At 38.8% G+C, this 22,613-nt stretch overlaps 1 long non-coding RNA gene across 1 annotated transcript in view; it reads left to right on the forward strand.

Moving 5' to 3' along the window:
* Window positions 1-22,613, forward strand: part of LOC143686482 (uncharacterized) — a 182,304-nt gene that overhangs the window by 138,665 nt on the left and 21,026 nt on the right. The window contains exon 4 of the long non-coding RNA XR_013177185.1: window positions 12,701-12,914. This is a non-coding gene — a long non-coding RNA (uncharacterized LOC143686482). The remainder of the gene's footprint in view (window positions 1-12,700; window positions 12,915-22,613) is intronic.

Raw genomic sequence — 22,613 nt, forward strand, 5'->3', positions numbered from 1 at the left:
AATTTTGGATGGTGTCTGCCATTAAAGTGAGGGCATTGATTGGAAAGGAGTGGAACCCTGAAAAATAGGATGGTGACACATGGATGGATAATGATGTCCGTAGTGAGGTTGAAACCCTAGGTCATGCTGAGTCTTCTCTAGATAGCCCTGTAATAGTCTGCCTTGAGCACATAGCTGCCCCACCTCCAGCCTGCCTTGAGGAGTTGGCCACCCAAACTCCACCTGCAGGGATTAGCCCTAGTGATTATTCCTGCTTCACCAGATGAAACTGCAAATGAATGCCCTGAAGCAAATGGCTTGGAAGAGACTTTTAATCCTCTTGATGACCCACCCTCACCACCCCTCATTTCTTCCAGACCTATAACTAGACTAAAATCCCAACAGGCCCCTAAAGGTGAGGTACAAAGTATCACACATGAGGAGGTACATTATGCTCCGAAGAACTGTGTGAGTTTTCCAATTTGTATAGACAGAAATCAGGGGAATATGTGTGGCAATGGATTTTAAGGGTGTGGGATAATTGTGGAAGGAAGATAAGGCTGGATCAGGCTGAATTTATTCATATGGACCCACTAAACAGAGATTCCACATTCAATGTTATAGCTCAAGGGGTTAGAAAAGGTATTAGCAGTTTGTTTGGATGGGTGGTTGAAACATGGATCAAAAGGTGGCTGACATTACCTGAGGTTGAAATGCCAGAACTGCCCTGGTATAATGTAGATGAGGGGATCCAGAGGCTTAGAGAGATTGGAATGTTAACTTGGATTTATCATGCAAGGCCTGTTCTTATACTCCAGGAATGTAGGAGGATGCACCTTTTACCAGAACAGTGAGAAACAAAATTGTGAGACTAGCACCATCATTCCTGAAGACCTCTGTAGTTGCACTTCTCTGTAAGTCAGATATTACTATGGGAACTACTGTCATTGAGCTGGAATCCTTAAACACAATGGGGATGACTGGATCCCGAGTTGGCAGAAGTCAAGTGGCAGCACTTAATCACCAAAGACTGGGTGGACTTGGCTATTATAATAGACAGCAAACTCAAAGCAGGAGTCAAAATTACATGACTAGCAGAGATTTGTGGTGTTGGCTAGTAAATCATGGGGTACCTAGAAATACAATAGATAGGCAGTCTACTAAATTCTTCCTTGAGCTGTATAAACAAGAGTTCCAGGTCAAGTGAACAGAAGTTTAACTTGAATTACAAAAAGACAGAGTCATGGCCCCTTAATCAATTTCCAGACCTGAGACAGTTTACAGACCCAGAGCCTCTTGAATGAAGGGGAGGCCAGATTGCTTTGGGGGAGAACCCTGTAACACTGCTACAAATCTGTACTGTTAATCTCCCTCCAAGCCTTCCCCAAGGAGACTGACGGCCTTTTACCAGGGTAACTGTGCATTGAGGAAAAGGAAATGATCACATTCCAGGGGACTGAAAATGTCACTCCAGAGTGGGGGCTTATGGAGATCAGGTGATCAATGGAGTTTTAGCTCAGATCCATCTCACAGTGGGTCCAGTGGGGCCCCAGACCCATTCTGTGGTTATTTCCCCAGTTCCAGAATGCATGATTGGACTAGACATACTGAGAAACTGGCAGAATCCGCACATTGACTCTTTAACTTGTGCAGTGAGGGCTGTTATGGTGGAAAAAGCCAAGTGGAAGCCACTAGAATTGCCTCTACCTAGCAAATAGTAAATCAGAAGCAATACCGGATTCCTGGAGAGATTGTAGAGATTACTGCCACTCTTAGGGACTTGAAGGATGCAGGGGTGGTGATTCCCACCACATCCCCATTCAACTCTCCTATTTGGCCTATGCAGAAAACAGTCAGGTCTTGGAGGATGACAGTGGATTATCATAAGCTCAACTAGGTGGTAACTCCAATTGCAGCTGCTGTTCCAAATGTGGTATCATTGTTTGAGCAAATCATTACATCCCCTGGTACTTGGTATGGAGCTATTGTTCTGGCAAATGTTTTTTTCTCAATAGCTGTTATTAAGGACCACCAGAAACAGTTTGCTTTCCACTGGCAAGGTCAGCAATATACTTTCACTGTCTTACCTCAGGGGTATATCAACTTTCCAACCCTATGTCATAATCTTGTCCACAGGGATCTTGATCATTTCTCCCTCCCACAAGACATCACGGCACCATTCCCTGAGGTGGCTGGCCAGCTACATGGTGACAAGTTGATCACATTGGACCACTCCCTTCATGGAAGGGGCAACAATTTGTTCTAACTGGAATAGACACATACTTTGGATATGGGTGTGCTTTCGCTTCATGCAATGCTTCTGCCAAAACTCCCATCTGTGGGCTTACAGAATGCCTTATCCATTGTCATGGTATTCTACACAGCATCGCTTCTGATCAGGGAACGCATTTCACAGCAAATGAAGTGTGGGAATGGGCACATGCTCATGGAATTCTCTGGTTTTACCATGTTCCCCATCATCCAGAAGCAGCTGGATTGATAGAACGGTGGAATGGCCTTTTGAAAACTCATTTATTGTGCCAACTAGGTGGCAATACCTTGAAGGGCTGGGGTAATATTCTCTAGGAAGCTGTATATGCTCTGAATCAGTGTCCACTGTATGGTGCTGTTTCTCCCATAGCCAGGATTCATGTGTCCAGGAACCAAGGGGTGGAAATGGGAGTGGCACCACTCACTGTTACCCCTAATGATCCACTAGGAAAATTTTTGCTTCCTGTCCCTGCGACCCTGAGCTCTGCTGGTCTACATGTTTTAGTTCCAAAAGGGGAAGTGCTTCCACCAGGAGAAACAGTGATTCTATTGAACTGGAATCTAAGACTGCCACCTGGTCACTTTGGGCTACTCATGCCCCTGGATCAACAAGCCAAGAAGGGGATTACATTACTGGCTGGGGTGATTGACCCTGACTATCACAGGAAATAGGACTGCAACTACACAATGGAGGTAAAGAAGAGTTTTCTTGGAATATAGGGGATCCCCTAGGGCGTCTTTTAGTACTACCATGCCCTGTGATTAAAATCAATGGAAAACTGCAACAACCCCATCCTGGCATTACTCCCAATGACTCTGAAACTTCAGGAATGAAGGTTTGGGTCACCCCACCAGGCAAAGAACTACGGCCAGCTGAAGTGCTTGCTGAGGTAAAGGGAACATGGAATGGGCAGTGGAAAAAGGTGGTGATAAATATGAACTACAACCACATGATCAGTTACAGAAAGGAGGACTGTAATGCTGTTTTGGTCGTGCCATACTATTTAAGTTTTAAGATATCAAGTTTAAGAATGACTCTTACCCAAGGACTTGCACCCTATTCTGGAGAGATTTAATGTGTTTCCGTTTATATGAAGGACAGTTGAGTATTGTCAGGAGAGAAAAAAAATGTGTCTTATTATTTCCTGTTTAGAAATTAGATATGGTTTAAGGTGATGAGTATAGCTGCCAAGTTGACAAGGGTTGGACTGTCATGATCAGGTTCATGTGTCAACTTGGTGGTACCTGTTTGTCTGGTTGGGCAAGTGCTGGCCTGTCTTTTGCTATGAGGAGATTTCATAGAATTAAATCATGATCATATCTGCTACATCCACAGCTGATTCCATTTGTAATCAGCCAAGGGGAGTGTCTTCTGGAATGAGTGGCACTTAATCTAATCACTGGAAGCGTTTTAAGGAGGATTCAGAAGAGACAGGCTCTCCTTCTACTTCGGCTGGAGAGCCTCTCCCTGGAGTTTGTCCAGACCCTCCATTGAATCATCAGCTTCACAGACTGCCCTACGGGTTTTGGACTCTACATTCCCATGTTATGTGAGACACTTTTATAAATTTTATATTTATGAATACTTCCTTTTAATTCTGTTTCTCTAGAGAACCCTAACTAATACAGTAGGAAAACACTAGAATCATGTTTTTCAGATTATTTAAAGACAGTAAAGCAATTAGTACTTCATCAAAATTCATAATTCATGTTAAGGAAGTAGCTTAATTGATAATAATCTGAAAGCCAGGCACAGAATTTAAACAGTAATATGAAGCATTTCCCGTTGGTGTTTGTTTATGCAGGTTAAAAAGTATGGTTGAAAACATTGTATGTGGATTTTTGATAGGCTTGAAACCCAAAAAGCAAGAAGTTGGGCATTTTGGGGGGTTCCTTATTGGTGAAAAAAAGAGTGACAGATTTAAACTGTGGACATTTGACTTGATTCAAGGAAAACATTTTTAACCCTGTCCCCACTTGAAATCATTTAAGCAACTTAAAGGAATGGAGGGAGAGAAAACTTGTCAATGGACGTATATGTAAGGTCTACTATATATTTACTGGGGGGCTATAATAAACAAAACAAATTAGACTTGGTCTCTGTTCTCAAGAAGCTTATAGCCCAAAGAAAAAGGCCCACCAGGAACTATTTTGAATAAAATATGGACATAGAGATAATAGAGGTTTGAGAAGTTGTGATTGGAACACAGAAAGCGGTATGCTTTTGTTCAGAAGGTTAGGGAAATTTTCCTTGGGAAGGCTATGTATTAGCAAAAGTGTGCTAATTTCTCTTCAAATTGTGCTTCTATATATAACATAGAGTAAGTTAAAACAAAATGCATGCTTAGAATAAAAAAAACCTTTGGGATCATGCATTCGCTCCAGATTCAGTTGTTTAAATTCATGAGCACGAGAGAGTTCATGACAATGGCCAAGACAAACTGTGCCATTATCTCATTGGTGAAGTTCCAAACACTGTTTCACAGGCCCCTGAGGGCACCAAGGCTAACTGCCTGGTAATGTATTTTCCTTAGCCCTATTAAGAAACACCAGTGAGCCTTGAAGAGAGAACCATTTTTTTCCCCAGAGGGTAAGCTTTGAATGTTTATTATACTTTGACCATCTTTAAGATGTTGAATTGTCTCTTCTGTCCTTTCAAGAATATCCATCTGCAGCCTCTCAGAATGACTTCATTCCTCCTCATTCATTTAATTCTCTGTTAAGCTCTCCCAAGTTTATTAGTAAAAAAAATATTCTCAAGCATTGAATAACTTTCCTTAGATGATCTGTAGTCCAGGTAGAAAGGAAAGCTCAGGATCAATATACATACACATACACAAAGACAGATATATATTCTTGGTATGTTCTTGGTATGTTAGGATTACACAAATGCATTAGCACTTGCATTCCAAATGTATCCCTGTATTTTTCTCATCTTTGTAGGAATAAATGATTCCTTTATTTCACATGTTCACGTTCAGCAATTTGATAAGAAGATGAATATGTTAGGAGCCTATTTGATGTTAAAGGTATATCATTTTTGGATTTTTATTTGTATTTTGACTTTGTAAACAATCATAGAAAAATCCTCTTATTTACACATTATGTTAATTTCCTGTTGGTACTGTGACAAATTCACCAAAATATAGTGGCTTAAACAAGACGGATTTATCATTTTATATTTCTGGTGGTCAGATGTCTAAAATGGGTCTTATGAGGTTAAAATCAAGTGTCAGCTGGTTTGCATTTCTTCTGGAAGCCCCAGCAAAGAATCCACTTCATGCTTTTTCCAGCTTCTAGATGCCACCAGCGCTCCTTGGCTCATGACCCCTACCACCAGCTTTAAAGCACATAATTCCAAATGCTTGTTCCATCAACACATCTCCTTCTCTGAGTCTCCCTCTCCTATCTCCCTCTCATACGGACCCTTGTTATTATATGGTATCCACCCACACAATCCAGGATAATCTCCCCATCTTGCCATCTGTATTACTTTGTAAAATGCCAGAATGTGATATGCCAGAATCTGAACAGCTTTTTAAAAGGGAATTTTATAAATTGCAAGTTTACTGATCTAAGCCTATAAAAATGTCCAAACTAAAGCATCCAGGCAGAAGTATGTTGTTTCAAGAGGGCTTATGGGTCAGGAACACCTCTGTCAGCTGAGTTAGTCAGGTGGCTGACATCTGCTAGTCTCTTGCTCCTGGGCTTCGTTGCTTTCAACCTCTGTTCCTGTGGGGGTTCCTTTGCTTCTCTGGGGCTTGCTCTCATCTCTTATCTTCCCCTGGCTGTCTCCAGATTCTGACTTGCTTAACATTTCATGGTGACATCTGCTGGGCTCCAAGCATCTCCAAACATCTGTGTCTCTAGTCTCCAAGTGTGAGCATCTGTGTCAGTTCTGCTTTGTTGATTCTGAAGTTTCTCTAAAATGTTTCCCCTTTTAAAGACTCTAGTAAACTAATCAAGACCCATCTGGAATGGATGGAGTCACATCTCCATCTAATCAAAAGATCACACCCACAATTGGGCGTACCACATCTCTGTAGAGATAATCTAATCAAAAGTTTCCAACCTACAGTGTTGAATCAGGATTAAAAGAATTGGCTGTCCCCCAAGATTGGATCAGGATTAAAACATGTCTTTTCTGGGGTGCATAATATTTTCAAACTGACACACTATCCTTAAGTTATTTACATTTGCAAAGCACCTTTTGCCAGGAAAGGTAATGTTTTCACAGGTTTCACAGGGGGTTCACTTTTCAGCATACCATACACATCAACAACTAAATAAGAGGGTGGGGGAGAAGGATAAAAAAGCAATATTGGCAAAAGTAATGGCTGTGGAGGTTTTTTTTCCTTTTTCCCTCCCCCTCAAAAATGTGAAACTGCAGCAGAGGCATAGATGTGCAGGCCAACATGATGTGAACACAATAAAAATACAATGTAGGATCTTATACTTCTTCCAGGAAGTAAATAAAGTTCTGCCAAGTAAGTCATAATTTCAGATTTCTAGTGTGATCAGGAACAAATAAAAAGTCAGTCTGCTATATGATAAAACTATAAACATAAAGAGAAGAACTCACTTGGAAGCATAGTCTGCCAAGAAAATTTTTGAGTTATGTGCATGTTTTACAAAAAGTTTTAAAAAATGTAAAGGGTTCAGTTGCATCCATTGTTTTGTTGTTAATATATTTGATATGGAGTTCAATGAAGCGTTCATGTTAGCCTAAATTATATTTCAAGGTGTCAGAGTCACTGAAAAAATATTACCTAGCAGGTAAAATGTATGCAGTAGTGTGGGAATTTATGACGCCTAATCCTTTTCAAAGTGCCATCGATGTGGGATCATCTTAAACTCCCAGCTGCTCCTCTACTCATTAGTTACAACCTTTCGTCAATTTTTTCAATCTCCTTGAATGTGAATCTGCTCCTCTAAAAAATGGAGATATGAATAACCACCAAAAAAATGGTGTTATTTGACTAGTTTAAAATTTGTCATATATTGGGCACTTAAGAGAGAGGAGCTGATTACTCTTTCCAGAGGTATCTACCCCATTTGAAAGTAGAATAACCTGAACTTTGGTTATTCTTGAATAACTAATATTCAAATCTCTTGAATATTGAGGATTCATTTATAGGTCAATGAAACACAAATAGAAGAGAATGTTAAGAACTGGACTGTGATGTAACTGCAGATGAAATAAGACAACTGGGTAATTTCACATTATCCAGAAGAGCCAAAGTGGAACAATAACTGCATTTATCTATTACAAATCATGATTGAAGTTAAGCTGCTGGTAATCCTTAGAACTATTCAGTCTTTCCAAGGAGGTGGGAGGACAAAAAAGCTAAAAGAAAATCCACACAGTCCTCAGTGAATCTTTGCAATTGTTTACAAGACAAAAAGGAATTCTCTATAGAAACCCAATATAAACAGCACATGTTATTAAACTCAAAACACATGAGAGAGTAAAAGAAAGGCACATGTATCTTCTCAGTGTGGAAGAGTCTGAGGCAAGTTTTTGGGGGAAGTTAAACAGGGCCACAAAAATAGGCTTGGCTTCTTTCAAGGGTCATTAAAATATCCTAAAAATAAAAGATTGCCTCTTTAATAAAGATGCTACTCAGAAACTCCACAGACTCCATTAAGTTCCTGGAAGTAGGTCCATTGTCAGGTGGTAGGTAGCAATGTAGCTGTATAATGTAACATTTTAATTGGATAATGAAACTGTTTCCTTTGAACCCCTTTGGCACAGATGAGGATTTTCCCCTGAGATTACTTTTCCTTTTAAAGCGTCCATTACAATTTCATTAAAGAGGGTAGTGAATGTTGTTCATTTGGAATTAGTCTTTACAAAAGTTTGTCATCCTGTGTATTTGTTTTCTATTGCTGTGTAACAAACTGTCATGGATTTTGGGGCTTAAAACGACACCCATTTATTAGCTCACTATTCCAGAGGGGAGAAGTCTGGTGCCAGGTGGGCAATCTCTTTGCTTAGGGTCTCAGAAGGCTGAAGTCAAGGCTGAATTCTCATCTGAGTTCTCATCTAGGGCTCCACGTCCTCTTCCAAGCTCATTCCTGGTAAGGGCAGAATTGAGCCCCTTGCAGCTATGACTGAGGTCCCCATTTTCTTGCTACGTGTGAGCTGGGGGCCTTTCTCAGCCATGTAAGGTCACCGGAATCCCTTCCCATCCTCAGACCAGCAACAGTGAGGCAAATCCTCAAATTTGGAATCTCTCTGACTTCCTCTTTCTATCACTAGCCAGAGAAAATTCTCTGCTTTTCAAGTGGCCCATGCGATCAGATTAGAGCCACCCTGATAATCTCATCATCTCCCTACTTTAAAATTTGCTCTGCCATATGACAATATAATCATGGGAGCATTTCACATTCACAGTTTCCAGAGACTAGGGCTTGGAATCAACCCCGTGTCTTATAAACAGTAAAATTTCCTAAAGTTGGGTAAATTGGTGATAAACAGAGTTGGAATTACTTTTGATTTTTAAGAAACAGAATTATTACTTTCTAATATATTAATAGAAATTAATCTTCAACATCATAAGGTCAAATTGAGTGGCATAAGGCATAAATCCATTTTAATGAAAAGCCAAGGTAATGTAAAGTATGATTAATATTTGTACGTAAATGAAGCATCTAAAATCCTACAAAAAGGGCTTAAAAACAGTTGGGCACTTTTTCTATTTCAGATAGCTCTCTAGCCCTCTTCTTTCTATTGGTGATTTGCTTAGCAGACCTTCATCACAGGCAGATAAAAAGGTGTATCTGACATATATGCCTCAGTGACTCCAGATTCTAAATTTAGGAGGCCTGAATCTGTGAGATATTCATCGGCAAACATGTTCTTTCAGATATTTTTCACTTGGGTTCTTTGTGAACTTGCGGAATTCATCCCACGGGAAACAGGATCTGTCTCAGGTGCAATTTTGAGAATCATGAACTTCCTGTGGCTGTAGTAAACACTGGGAATTTGAGAAAATGGGGCTCTTTTTCAACCTCACGTTGAGTGATTCTGAAAAGGTGACTAGATCAGAATGGAAGATAAGTCCGAGGAAGCTGGATTGTGTGTCTGAATTGCCTTAGCTTTGTCAATCTGTGAGGTTTTAATTATAATTATTCACAGTTAAGTAAGTCATGGGATGCTCACAGTCACTTGGTGATTCAGGATTTCAATTAAGGGGAAAATTGCATCAGATTTCAAGGTTTCACCTCCAATTCTTCATCAGGTATAAAAATAAAAAGAGAATTTCTCAACGTGGTATACATGACATGAGTTCTACTTAAGGAGCCTGCAATCTCACTGCTGCCTTTGATTCTACTTAATAGACACTTAACAACAGTTTGATGCAGAACAGTTTATTCCCTAGGTAAGAATGTTATTGTGCCTCTTGCTTTATCACAGAGAAGATGTTTATATCTACATCTGCATCTATATCTAGATATCATTATCTATAGCTGCCTTTATTTCTAATATAATCTGAAATAAATGAGCTTTAAAATATATTTATTTGACTCCTCCAGAAAGTCCTCCCTGACTTTTTCTTCCTTTTTTTTTTTACATGGACAGACACCAAGAATCAAACCCAGGTCTCCAGCATAACAGGCAACAACTTGGCCACTGAGCCACCATCGCCCACCTGCCCTGACTTTTTTGCAGCATATTTCTTTACATTCACTTTTTAAAAAACATTATTATTGTTAAATATTTCATATATACAAAAAAAAGAAAGAAAAAGCAGTAATTTTCAAAGTATACTCAACAAGTCGTTACAGAACAGATTTCAGAGTTTGTTAAGTGTTTGCATACCACTATTTCAGATTTTTCCTTCTAGCTGTTCCAGAACACTGCAGGCTAGAAGAAATATATTTTTTCTTTTTTGTGAAAAATAACATATATACAAAAAAGCAATCAATTTCAAAGCACATCATGACAATGGGGTATAGAACAGATTTCAGAGTTTTCTATGGGTTACAATTACACAATTTTAAGTTTTTACTTCCAGCTGCTCTAAAATACTGGAGAGTAAAAGAAATATCAGTATAATGATTCAGCAGTCATACTCATTTGTCTTCCCTGACTTTTTTGAGATTTAGTGGACTCGACACCATTTTCCCATTACTCCCAGTCAAAACTATCACAGCCCTTGTTATTGTACATTGTAGTATTTGTACATTGTAGTATCTCACCTGCAATTCTGTGAACTCATCCAGAGTAGCATTAACTTTGCACTTAGAATTCTATCACAAGATGTAACCCAACACCTTGCTTAGTAAATGCTCATTGAACTGAAATGAAATTATAATCATAGTTCTAAGCAGTAAGTTTATGTAGCTGAATCCAAATGTAAAAACACATGCATTCAGGCCTCACACTAATCTTATTTTAGTTAAAGAAAGTGGTTCTTTATTTTCTACACATTAGGAAGGTAAACATTTATCTATTATTATGTAGTTTTCATCTACTAACAAAGTTACTTACAACAATCACTTCGATTTCTAATCCTTTAGATTACTAATCCTCCATTTTAGAGTTTAAAAGTTAAAGCTGGGATTTAAAACTTGACTTTTTAATGTTTCAGCCTCCTCTTTTTCATCTCAATGTTATAACATCTCAATAGCTAAATTATTAAGTTATCTATAAATTAAGATTCCAGAATTTTCAAGCTTTAAAACCACATGCATACACCCTGCATACAAATCTTAGTTTCTTAAAGAAAGTAGTTCTCAAGGTAGTTTTGATTGATAAATATCCATTCACTAAAGACTTTAAACTTGGTCAATTGCCATATATTACTATGAGTATGTTTCTGTGTTTCAATCTGAATGAAAAGAGTGTTTTAATTTGCAACCTAATAAACAGTCTTTCAGATAATACGAGACAATGATAATCTAGAGCTCCATTCACAAGGACAGGAAGACAAGCTGAAAGTATATATTATCCTCTGGAATAAAACAAACAAAAATGTTTCTGTCAAAATCTCTGGGTCTTTAGAGAGCTCCTTTGTTGCCATAAGACAGGGGATGACTTTTGTGATTTCAGAGATGAATGGGAGGTGGGCTTGCTGCCTCCAGGGCTGGGAGCAGTTATGATAGAGAAAGAACCTCTTCATCCTTTAGTGGTTGGCATTTTGCTGGGCTAGGCTCGTGGTAGCTCATGGGGAGATTCAAAGATAACAGCAGGAGGAGGTGGGCTTATTTGTACTGAGTAGTTGTCCTCCAAACAAACCAGTTTCCTACAGCGTAAGGTGCAATAGTGGTCCCACAGGCTAGATTCTTGAGAATTTTTAGTTTAACATTTTATTGATTTTTATGAAATTTTTGAAACCAATTGCCATATTTTAAAAGCATTCATATAAACTTTATTACACACCTTTTTATGATTGAGGATTGTGGGAGAGGGGTTGTGAATTTTTCTCTCTCAACTCAGCCCAACTTCCCATTGCTTATTTTTGAAAATGCCCTACGGACTGTCTCATGATCACATAGGCATTGAAAGCCCATGTAAAATAACCAGAACATTTGTATTTCATTTCCCTATAGATGATGCAGGGGTTCTAAAATCACATAGAATATATTTGGCAAGCTTGTTTTGTACTTCTTGAACCTAACATTAAAACAAACAAACCAAAATCAACAGTTGTCGACAATAGATGAACTCTGTGCACAGATGACTTTGTCTACGAGTCATTAACAAGGAAGACATATGGAACCAAAAGCCCCAAGAATGGATCTTTAAGACAACATGACCATCAGCAAGTGTAACAGTCACAGTCAGCAAGGCTCCCATGTGAGTTGAAATTACAATGTCATGAGTGGGGACTGTGCTTGGAGGCAGCCAGCTGGGGCATCAGTGCTGCTCTACCCTTCATTAGCCATGGGACTCCTGACAAATTATTTGTCTTTTCCAAATCCCACTGTTATTTCTTTCCAAGCATAAAAAAAAGGAATAATAGAATTATTCATTCATTTATATTAAACACGTCGATCACCTACAATGTGCCATGCCAGGGAAATAGCAATGGAGAATACAGACAAATCTCTATCCTTGTGGAGCTTATGTCTTAGTGGGACTTGAAAGGGCACACCAGAATAATTAAGGAAATTGCATAGTGTATGGAAAGCTGAAAAGGTTCAGGCTGGGAGATGGGGAGTTCTAGGGAAAGTTGCTGTTTTCATTAGAGTGATTATGGCTCACTGTGATAGTAACATATGAGCAACTGTTTTGAAGAGGAGGAAATGAACAAGTCACATGGGTGAAAATATTCCAGGAAGAGAGAATATGGAGTATGCATCTCATGGGTAGTAGGCATGATTAAATGAGATATAAAGCACTCAGAATGTTTCCTGGTCATCACCTGTTCTTAGAAAATATTAGCTATTATTATTTATATAGTAAAAGGTGGTTTTGTTTGTCTGTTTTTGTTTTTTTTAGTATATTCTGCCAGTACTGTTCCAAATGCTTTATAGCTGAAGAAACTGAAACACAGGGAGTTTTAAGTAACAAAATTGCCTATAACTCCTGAGAGACAAAGTCAAGATTCAAAGTTATGCAATATGGCTCTGCTTTTTGGGTCACTCTGCTGCTATTCTCCAAAATGAAAGTACTTTGTTCTCAAATGAAACATCCCATTCAGATCAATCTGGAGGTAAGTTCTGAACTCAAGTTCATTCCTCTAGTAGGGGATGGAATCAGAGAGCCCTTCCTGTGTGGGAGAGAGCACGTTTGAGTTAGAAAAACACTGCATGGCAATGACTATAACATGTGACCAATATCTATTACCTGTATCATAGTAGGGTTTTAAACCCTTCAATTGGCAATTCTTCTAATGGATGAGTCAGTTGTGAAAATAGAAAAAAAATAAACTTAAGTAATAATGGTATTCTGAATGAGTGATTAACATTCAATATAATCACAAATACTGAGTGTCGCGGTCAGGTTCATGTGTCAACTTGGCCAAGTGGTGGTACCTGTTTGTCTGGTTGGGCAAGTTCTGGCCTGTCTGTTGCAATGAGGACATTTCATAGAATTAAATCATGATCACACCAGCTGCATCCACAGCTGATTCTATGTGTAATCAGCTGTGGGGGGAGGGAGTATCTTCTGCAATGAGTGTTGCTCAATCTAATCACTGAAAGCCTTTTAAGGAGGGTTCAGAAGAGACAGGCTCTCCTCCTGCTTTGACTGGCAAGCCTCTCCTGTGGAGTTCGTCCAGAACCTCCATCGGAATCCTTGGTTTCACCGCCTGCCCTGTGGATTTTGGACTCTGTGTTCCCGCGGTTACGTGAGACACTTTTATAAATTTTATATTTGTGAGTGTTCCCTGTTGATTCTGTTTCTCTAGAGAACCCTAACTAATACACTGGGCTCTGCTGATAATTTTTCCAGATTATTTGCTTCATAAATAAATATTCTTGTCTCTCCAGAAAAATCTATGCCACTAAGGTCTTGTTCTATAAAGCCTAGTTTTTAGTTGAATATTAAGTTGATTATTAAATATGCCTATATGGGATTTAATCATAGTTTAGTTTTGCCTCCATTTTTGATATGTAGGGAAAGCTTATGCAATGCCCTTTGTCTTACTTATAAGTGCCAGTAAACTTATTTGGCTATTTCCCCATTGGTTATTTAGCGGAAACCTGCTAAATAAATAAATCATTCTCAGGTGCTCTGAATGCTTAGATGTTTGTATATTGGATTTTTCCAGTATGGGGAACACCTGTTTTCTCAGTAGGAAGGATACAGAAAATGTATCTGTATGATACAGAAAATGAGAGCTAATTACTTTATTTTTGTTTTTACCCTCTCCTGCCCACGCTAGGTTCTTGTAGGGCGCAGAAGAGGAGCAAGGCAAAACAGTCACTAGAATGCACTACACCCACCATTAGAGCAGTGAATGGAACTGACCTGCTGATTGCTTTGTTTCTGCATTCTCACTGCTACTCTGGTGAAGGAGGGGGTGGTTTGAAGCACAGCTTGAATAGCTCACCATGACCCTGGAAACACAAAGGAAGGTCTTTCCACCTCTCTTTTGAACATGAATCCAAGTGTTTGAGGACTTTGCTCCCTGCTTCCCCAAACTTTTTCTTCCATCTGCTCCCAGGATGATACCTCTTTCCTCCAAAGCATAACAACTTGATCCTGTCCTTCCTCCAGCTTAGCTCCACTTGCTTTCCCTCTGCAAGCTAAATTTGAAGAAAGGTCAGCTTGTGTGTGCAAACAGCAGAGGCCAAAGGGGAGGCCATATTTAATTTTGGACAGGACCATTTGTTGTCCTACTCAAACAGCTCTTTGTGAATCCATTGTTAGCATTTACGTCTGTACACTTTCATAAAGAGGATGAGCCATCAATAGCATGCCAACCTGGAAAACTCAGGTGAAAACTCAGTTTTGTTTGAGCTATTGTCCAGATTGGGGGCTAACATATCTTCCACCAGTTGACACACTTCACTTGCTTTGATATTAATCAGCCACTATGGAAGAGCCATATTCCATCTGCTGACCTGGTTTCCAATATATTTTACTAGCTCCAGTTTTCTATTACAAATGTTTTCTATTATTTCTATTACAACCATTGCAGGTTATCAGAGCTATGCTAATCTTAAACCATGATGGCTATGTTTAGAAGATTTTACCAATATTTGCTCTAGCCAGAACAACGAATGGCACAATTCACTAATGTCTTAATTTCATCTGCCCTTAAGCTCACCTGCTAATAGTAGTGAATTTTTCTGGTAACAATCATTTGTGGGAGCGATGGGTGTCAATTCTATAAAGCACACATTTTCAGCACTCACAGACAAGGGTTAACTCTCTAAGAATTTAGTAAATATTCTTCTTACAGCTTCAACTGAAAATGTTTTACAGAGATACGTTAAATCAGCAGTCATTTGTGAGTAATCATGTATTCCAGGCACTCTATGGTATATTGTGGAAGGTACAGGTAGTTGACTATCCACATACGGTCTGAAATCTTATTTCAAGGGAGACAATCAAACTTCTTTAAATGCTTTCTTCACTTGGATTCAAGGGCATATTTCTGTTTATCCTCCCACATTATTATCTCTCACTTTTTTTTTTTGGTTTGCTTTTGCTGGTTCGTCTTCACATTTAATCATTGGATTTCTACTCCGGGGCACAGTCTTTGGATCTTCTTACTATCTATACTTACTTCCTTGGTGACCATATTCTGTAGCATGGCTTTTACTATTATCTCTAAGTTGACAGCTCCAAATTTGTATCTGAAGCCTTAATTTATTTGCTGCGCTCTAGACTCCTACATCAAACTATCTATCCAACATAAACACATGAAGGTCTAATATGAATCTCAAAAATCAACTGGTCCAAAAATAATCTCCTGATCCCCCCAGCCTATACCAAACATGACCTCCATATCTGCATTTGAAAACCCAGTACCACCAGTTGCTCAGGCCAACACTTAACTCCAACTTTTTTTTTGTTTTGTAATTCCTATCCAATCCATCAACATATCCTGACAGCCCTACCTTTAACATGTAATTGGAATCCAAACAGTTCTCAACACCTCCACAGCTAGTACTGTAGCTCAATTTGATGGCTATAATGTATGCTAGCACTGTAGAAGAATCAAGTTGTTGAAAGCAAGACAGGTCATGTCGTTTCTCTTAACAACACCCTTCAGTGGTTTCTTATCTCAGGGTAAAATCCAGTCTTCTACTAACAGTTTACAAGATACCATAGACGTTAATCCTTTGCTACTTCTCTGACATCATCTCCTACATCCCTTTTCCCCCCTACACACACCTCTTAGATACTGGTCTTGTTGTTCCACAATTATATTTCCAGATTTTGGTGTTAGTAGTTCCCTTACATTAGACTGTCTTTCCACATTTAATTAATGCTTCTGATCAAATTTCACTTATCATAAAGCCTTTTCTGACCAACTTGATTTGATATTGCTATTCCTTCCTTAGACACCCTACCACTTTTCCCTTCATTATTTTTCTCCATAACACCTATCATTTTAAAAAGTTAGGTTTTCCATTTTTCTTTGCTTCTCTATGTAATTAGGAAGAACAGGAGTTTTGCTGTAGAGGCAAACAATAGAGAAAATAATTTTGAATTGTACCATCCATTTTTCATAATTGCTTTGAGCACTTTGCTTTGTTGTATGCATGTGTATTTGTATTTTCTCTTTTGAACAAATTAAGCTTACTAAGGGAAAAGAGGAGAGCAGTAACACTATGTGGATTGGGGCAGAGAAATGTTTACAGAGTGGGTGACACTTAAGTTGCATTATGAAAGATGATGACTCCAGTTGAATAGACTGGGGAAGGAAAATCAAGGCAGAAGGAATCAAGAATGCAAAAGTACAAACAGGGAAATTCCTGGTCTTGTTTTGGGGAAGAGTGAACACTGAGTCTTTATGTCTGGCTTTTAGCTTTGCAGTGAAGAAAAGAGGAGACAGTTAAGTTTCTTAGTTTGGGATCCCTCAGAAGAAGATCCTGCGAGAATTAGAGCACACACAGTTAACTGACAGGCGATCCCAGGAAACACATTTAAAGGAATCGGGAATAAACCAGAAAGAAAGGCAGCCACACACAAAAGTGAGCTATCTAACTGTTCATCACAGTATGCAACTAGAGATGAATCCTGCTGGGACACTCTTCAAAACGGTGAAAACACACCTCAGAATTCACTGTGGGTTGAGCAAGCAGGATACTTACTTGCTATTACTTGCCCACCAATGGATGAAGGATTAGCTCTCTGCAGTACCATCCTGTCCTATGTGTGCATGGCTCAAGTATTTTTCAGCAGTGGAAAGAAGCCCTTGGTCAAACTCACCAATGTTTGCAGTAAGCAGTTTTCTCTGTATAGAAGTAAATTTTATTTTATTTTATTTTATTTATTTATTATTTTTTTTCGTATGGGCAGGCACCAGGAATTGAACCCGGGTATACGGCATGGCAGGCGACAACTCTGCTTGCTGATCCACCATCGCACTGCCCTGTATAGAAGTAAATTTTAAGTGATAAGAACAGTATCTTCTTTCTTACTATATAAATGCTATCCTCGTGCTCATTCTTTTTTGTTTCCTCATGCCAACCCACTGTATTACTCAGAAATGTCCTTGTCAGGGCTCAGCACTCAACTGTAGACAGGGATACTTCCCTCAAGCTCCCTGAACACTATTAGGAGAGGAAATAGAGAAAATAACATTCCCATAAACTCTAACCCCCCAGCCCACAAGCTGTTTGATTTGTAGCCTTTCTACCAGACCTTCCCACTAGCTGACAGCCATTCAAGTAATAAAATAGCTGGTAAATTAGAAACAAGTGGAATAAGCTCCTCCCTTATAGAAGACCCCAAAGACTGAGAATGTCCTTTTGACAGGCTTTTAACAGTTCACTTGGAGCAACCTTCAGTTAACCACAACAGTCCAGTTATGTGGCCTAGTCAAGGGGTAGGGTGTTTTGTTCTATTTTTGGCTCAAAAAAATAGAATTAAGAATTCACTTTAACTATGAAATTCTTTCTCCCCCTTTTCAGTGATATTGAGTGACATTTTGCTAAAAATAACAACAAGCAAACTCAAGTAAGCTTCTGGCTCTTCATCAGTTCAAGTTATCTTCATTCCAAGTGCATCTTGACTATTTCTTACTGAAATAGACAGGGATTTGGATATCTGAGTTGGACTCACAAGCTGACTTTGAATCACTTCAAATTTCTGTGGGTCAGGTTCTTTGTAAGTGGGAATAAAAGTAACAGTCTCACAGGATAGCTGAAAATGCTAGATATGCTGGCTCGGTACTGTTCGGTACTCAGAAAAGCCATGTTTGTCTCATCCAGTCTTGTGCAGACCTATTGCGGGCGGACCCTTTTGGTTAGGCTGTTTCCATGGAGATGTGACTCCGCCCAATCAAGGTGAGTCTTAATCCTTTTACCAGAGTACTCTATGAAGAGAATAAAAGACAGAAAGCACAGAGAGAGCTCTGAGCTGACACAGGAGAGCAGAGAAATGGAACCAAGTGACAGACACTTGAAGAAGGAAAAATGCCCCAGCAGAGGCCAGAAGGACCCACAGGAGCCGAGAGAGCCATTGTGAAACCAACCCAGGAGAAAAGGGCTATCACACGTCACCATGTGCCTTCCCATGTGACAGAGAAACCCCCGACACGATCGGCCTTTTTCAAGTGAAGGTGTCCTCTTATTGACGCCTTAATTTGGACATTTTCACAGCCTTAGAACTGTCAATTTGTAAACTAATAAATTTTCTTTGTCAGTATATTGCATTCCAACAGCATTAGCAAACCAAAATGCTAGGTGAAGGTTTTTAAGTATCTGTGAAGAGTTATACACATTAGGTACTTTTATTATTAGTTCTACAGTTTCATGAGCCTTAAGTAAATAATTTTACTCCTCTAAGTACAGTTACCAAATCTGTCAAATAGACTGGAATAGATCAGTGGTTCTCAGTTGGGGCAATTGGACATTTATTATCTGAAGATATTTTTGGTTATCACAACAGTGGAGAAGGGGTTGTATGCTGCTGGCTTCTAGTGGGTAGAAGTCATCTATATCTATATCTCTACACCATCTAGATCTCTATATCATCTCTATCTTTATATCTTACATCTGTGTCTATCGTCTCTTTCTGGATTACTTTCCTTTTCTTCCTTTCTTTTTTTTTTTTTTTTTTTTTTTGCTGTATCTATCATCTCTGTATCACCAATAGCTGTGTCTCTATCATGTTTAGAAGGAATCCTTCTCAATTTAAAGAGGAAGAAAACCCAAGTTCATAAGGATTATAAAGATTGTAGATGGTCTTCTCGTGGAAAAAATACAGCAGTCCTTTTCACTTTGTCAAATCAACCAGGATAAAGCAGTTTAACTTAGGAAGACAGAAACTTGCAGGAAAGGGCTTAGTTTTCTTTATTTGGGGGACTAGTGACTTGACAGAATGACAGTTTTCTGTGTGCTTACTTTATTTTGGCTTAGTTGTCCCCACTCTCTTTGACATTCTGTATGAAATGCATCCAGACCTCTAATGAGAGCAGGGCACAGTTTTACATATGCTTGTGTTAAAGTCCTCATCTCTAAGGCAAGGATTTAATAACACTCATGAATTTAACAATTTTATGAAACTGGTGTGATTTATTTGGTGTTTTATTTTATCTGACTTGTTTGATTTACACGAATCCAAAAAGAGCCTAGATTAATACACAATGACCTTCTTATGGTCTTGGTAATGAAATTAATCCAAAATGATACTAGACTTGAAAAATAATTTTTTTCTTTTTGGGTGCATGGTCTGGGAATCAAACCCGGGTCTCCTGCATGAAAGGCTTGAAAAATAACTTTCAACTGGAGATTTTGTATAGCTTCTGGTTTTATAATTTTGCTTTTGTGTGCCAGAAATAGCTATTGTCTTTTTAGGCCTGCCTACAGCTATCTAGAATCCATAATTACCAAGTTCACTTTTCCCAGGTTTTGCCTGACCTACCTATAACTGTAGAAATATCATTTTTTTTATTCTGATATCTCCTAGTTTGTGTTGCTGGCCGTTTCTTCTGTACACAGAAATATATATATTTTAAAAATGTGTAGAAATGTGGGGTTTGGTTCTTCCCAGCTGGACACAGGATTTGGGAAAGAATACGTACAAATTATTAGAAAATGATGTGAAAGGAATTTGCCATAGAAATGATATGAGGAAAAATAAGTCCTGGTAATAACTCCACTTACATGAGAAATATGATCTTTTGAAGCACTACATGTTTGCTGAGGTGATCTGATAATTGATTAAATGACTAATTCTGAATGTTCTCACAAGCCAATATGCAAGATATCAGCTTTCTTCCATCTTCAGGCCAGCTGTATGGCATATTGGCTAAAGAATCTGAGATGCTGGTTTTTCATAGCCACTGAGTGATAGGCCTGGTATAACTTGTGGGGGCTTCCTTACCCCCAAGGAGCCTGGAGCAGAGCCATGCACATAGTAGGGATAAAATTAATGGCTTATTTCTTTGCTATTCTGAGTTAATGAGTAAGCATTGCAATTGGCCACATCTTTCTCTTCTTTACCATAAACTCAATGATGGCAGAGATTACAGCTTGATTACTTTTTTTTTTGCATGGGCAGGCACCAGAAAATCAACCCGGGTCTCCGGCATGGCAGGCGAGAACTCTGCCTGCTAAGCCACCATGGCCCACCCTTAATTACTTTCATAACGCCAACACCTGGCATAATATCTGCAAATAATAGATATTCAGTAAATATGTTGAAGTAAGGAATGCACAAGTAAGCAAAACCATGTTTTTGGAATTCCCACTAGGGTACTATAGGGTGATCCATTGTCTTGACCTAGAAATCAAACACTAAGGTTCAAGGTGCAGTTCCATTCCTTCTCTATTATCTAGCCTTTCATAAATTTTGAAAGTTCTGAGCCTCCATTTCCTTACCTAAAAAATGAGCAGAAACCTTCCTCGCCTGCCCTTGTAGAGTTGTCATGAGACTGTCAAGATGATGCAGATGACAGGGCACTGTGAATCTGAGGCTGCAGTATAAATGCATCATCAAACATGGCATGCTACCTGATGTTGATGAGAGAGATATTTTATAAAGTAAAAAGAAAATGCAGGACATTGAAGAACACTGAATTTATCAGAATTGTACCATAGGGTTGTATGGTATGTGGTTGGGAGAGACATTGGATAAACCACTTGAGGAAGTGGGTAAGACCCCTCAACACTCTCACACCAAGAGGTATGTGGCAATTTCAAATAACACTCAATTAAATTCTCTTCTAAGAAGGGGGTCTTCAGTTAACTGTTAGCTGTTCATTTATAGAGTGGGATGAAAGTCTAGTGCCAGTGGTCCATTGCTTGGGACACAGAGGGGGGGATTTATTTCCCCAATAACTTTTCCAGGAAATTAATCAAGGAGGCAAATTGTGTTTAAATTAAGACTTTGAGATGAGGCCTGTCTATGGAAATACTAAATTAAAAGTCTGCCTGGAATATACACATATTATAATCTGGTCTCATGTATAATCATGACACAGAATCATATTGGACTGCAGTGAACCTATAGAAAATCTGATCTGTGTTCCATAGACTCAGAATATGTTAATGTAGATAGAACCTTTGAGTTCAATCTCATCAGTCAAAAAGCTAATCTCACGTAGCAATTGGGGACAGACCTGGAACCAGAACCCAGCAGTAACCTCATGGTGTACCAAATGTTTTAGAAGTGGTTTTTAAATTTTATCATATTTTTTAGTATAGATTGAAAGCAACTGGACAGCTTCAGTTTTTATATCATGATTTTTCCCACTCTCTTTCTCCAAATAGAGGGATCTGCATTTCAAACTAGGCAGATGAAAACTGGTAACAGTTTACAAATGGATGTCAGAATCTTAGTTCATTTTATTCAAGTGTCCCTTCATTTATGCTTAATTCATCAAACATGTATTAGACGCCTAAATGCTCCAATCATCTGGACTTGCATAGGGAATTGTAATAAATACAAACAGTGTGTGTGTGCGATTTGAAATGTTTACTAGTTGTGTTATGAGAAAAGAAGCATACCATTAAAATAAAACATTTGGCTCTTGGGCTAATTTCCAAGATAAGTTTGAAAAAAAATTCTTCATTTTCTGTGTTCCCTCTTCATGACAGTGTTGAATCAGTACCATAAAGTCGTGAGGAATTTGGCTGCAGCATTCCCTCTCTCTTACACAAATTAAAGAGAAAGTATGCCTCCTCTCATCTTGATAGTTTTCCAGGATTATCTGAAAACTTTAAAACAGTTTGAAATACACTCACCCTTATATCAATTAATTTATTCAGCAAACATTTATCAATACCTATTATGTGTCAGGCACAGGGAAAGGCACTGGGGAGTAAAGACACAAGTAAGGCTGTCTCAAAAGAACTCATTTGAAAATAAACAAGTGAATGTATTGTTTACCATTCAGTGTGACAATACACCGGCATCAATTTATCTAAGGTACAGAGGATGCGTTGAGGCAGGTGGGGGAAAGTGAAAGTACTCAGATTAGTGTGTTTAGGAGAAAGTTTAGCTAAAGTTACATCTGGGAAGATGAACAGGAGTTGAAGGCAGGTATGGGTACGTTAGACTGAAGGAACAGAGATCTACAACCAACAGATGTGCCCTGGGAATTCCAAACAATTCATGATTACTGGGGCAAAAGGTGGAAAGGCATGGTGATAAAATTTGTTGTAGCTATTACCAATTGAACATGAATAGGACAAATCCATCTCACAGGGTTCCATTAGCAGGGATTGGCATGGAGTTGTCCATATTTTCTCACTCTTTTCCCTAGACTAGTTATCTTTTGTCCTTG

Source organism: Tamandua tetradactyla, chromosome 6 (assembly GCF_023851605.1).
Source record: "Tamandua tetradactyla isolate mTamTet1 chromosome 6, mTamTet1.pri, whole genome shotgun sequence".
Classification (NCBI taxonomy): domain Eukaryota; kingdom Metazoa; phylum Chordata; class Mammalia; order Pilosa; family Myrmecophagidae; genus Tamandua; species Tamandua tetradactyla.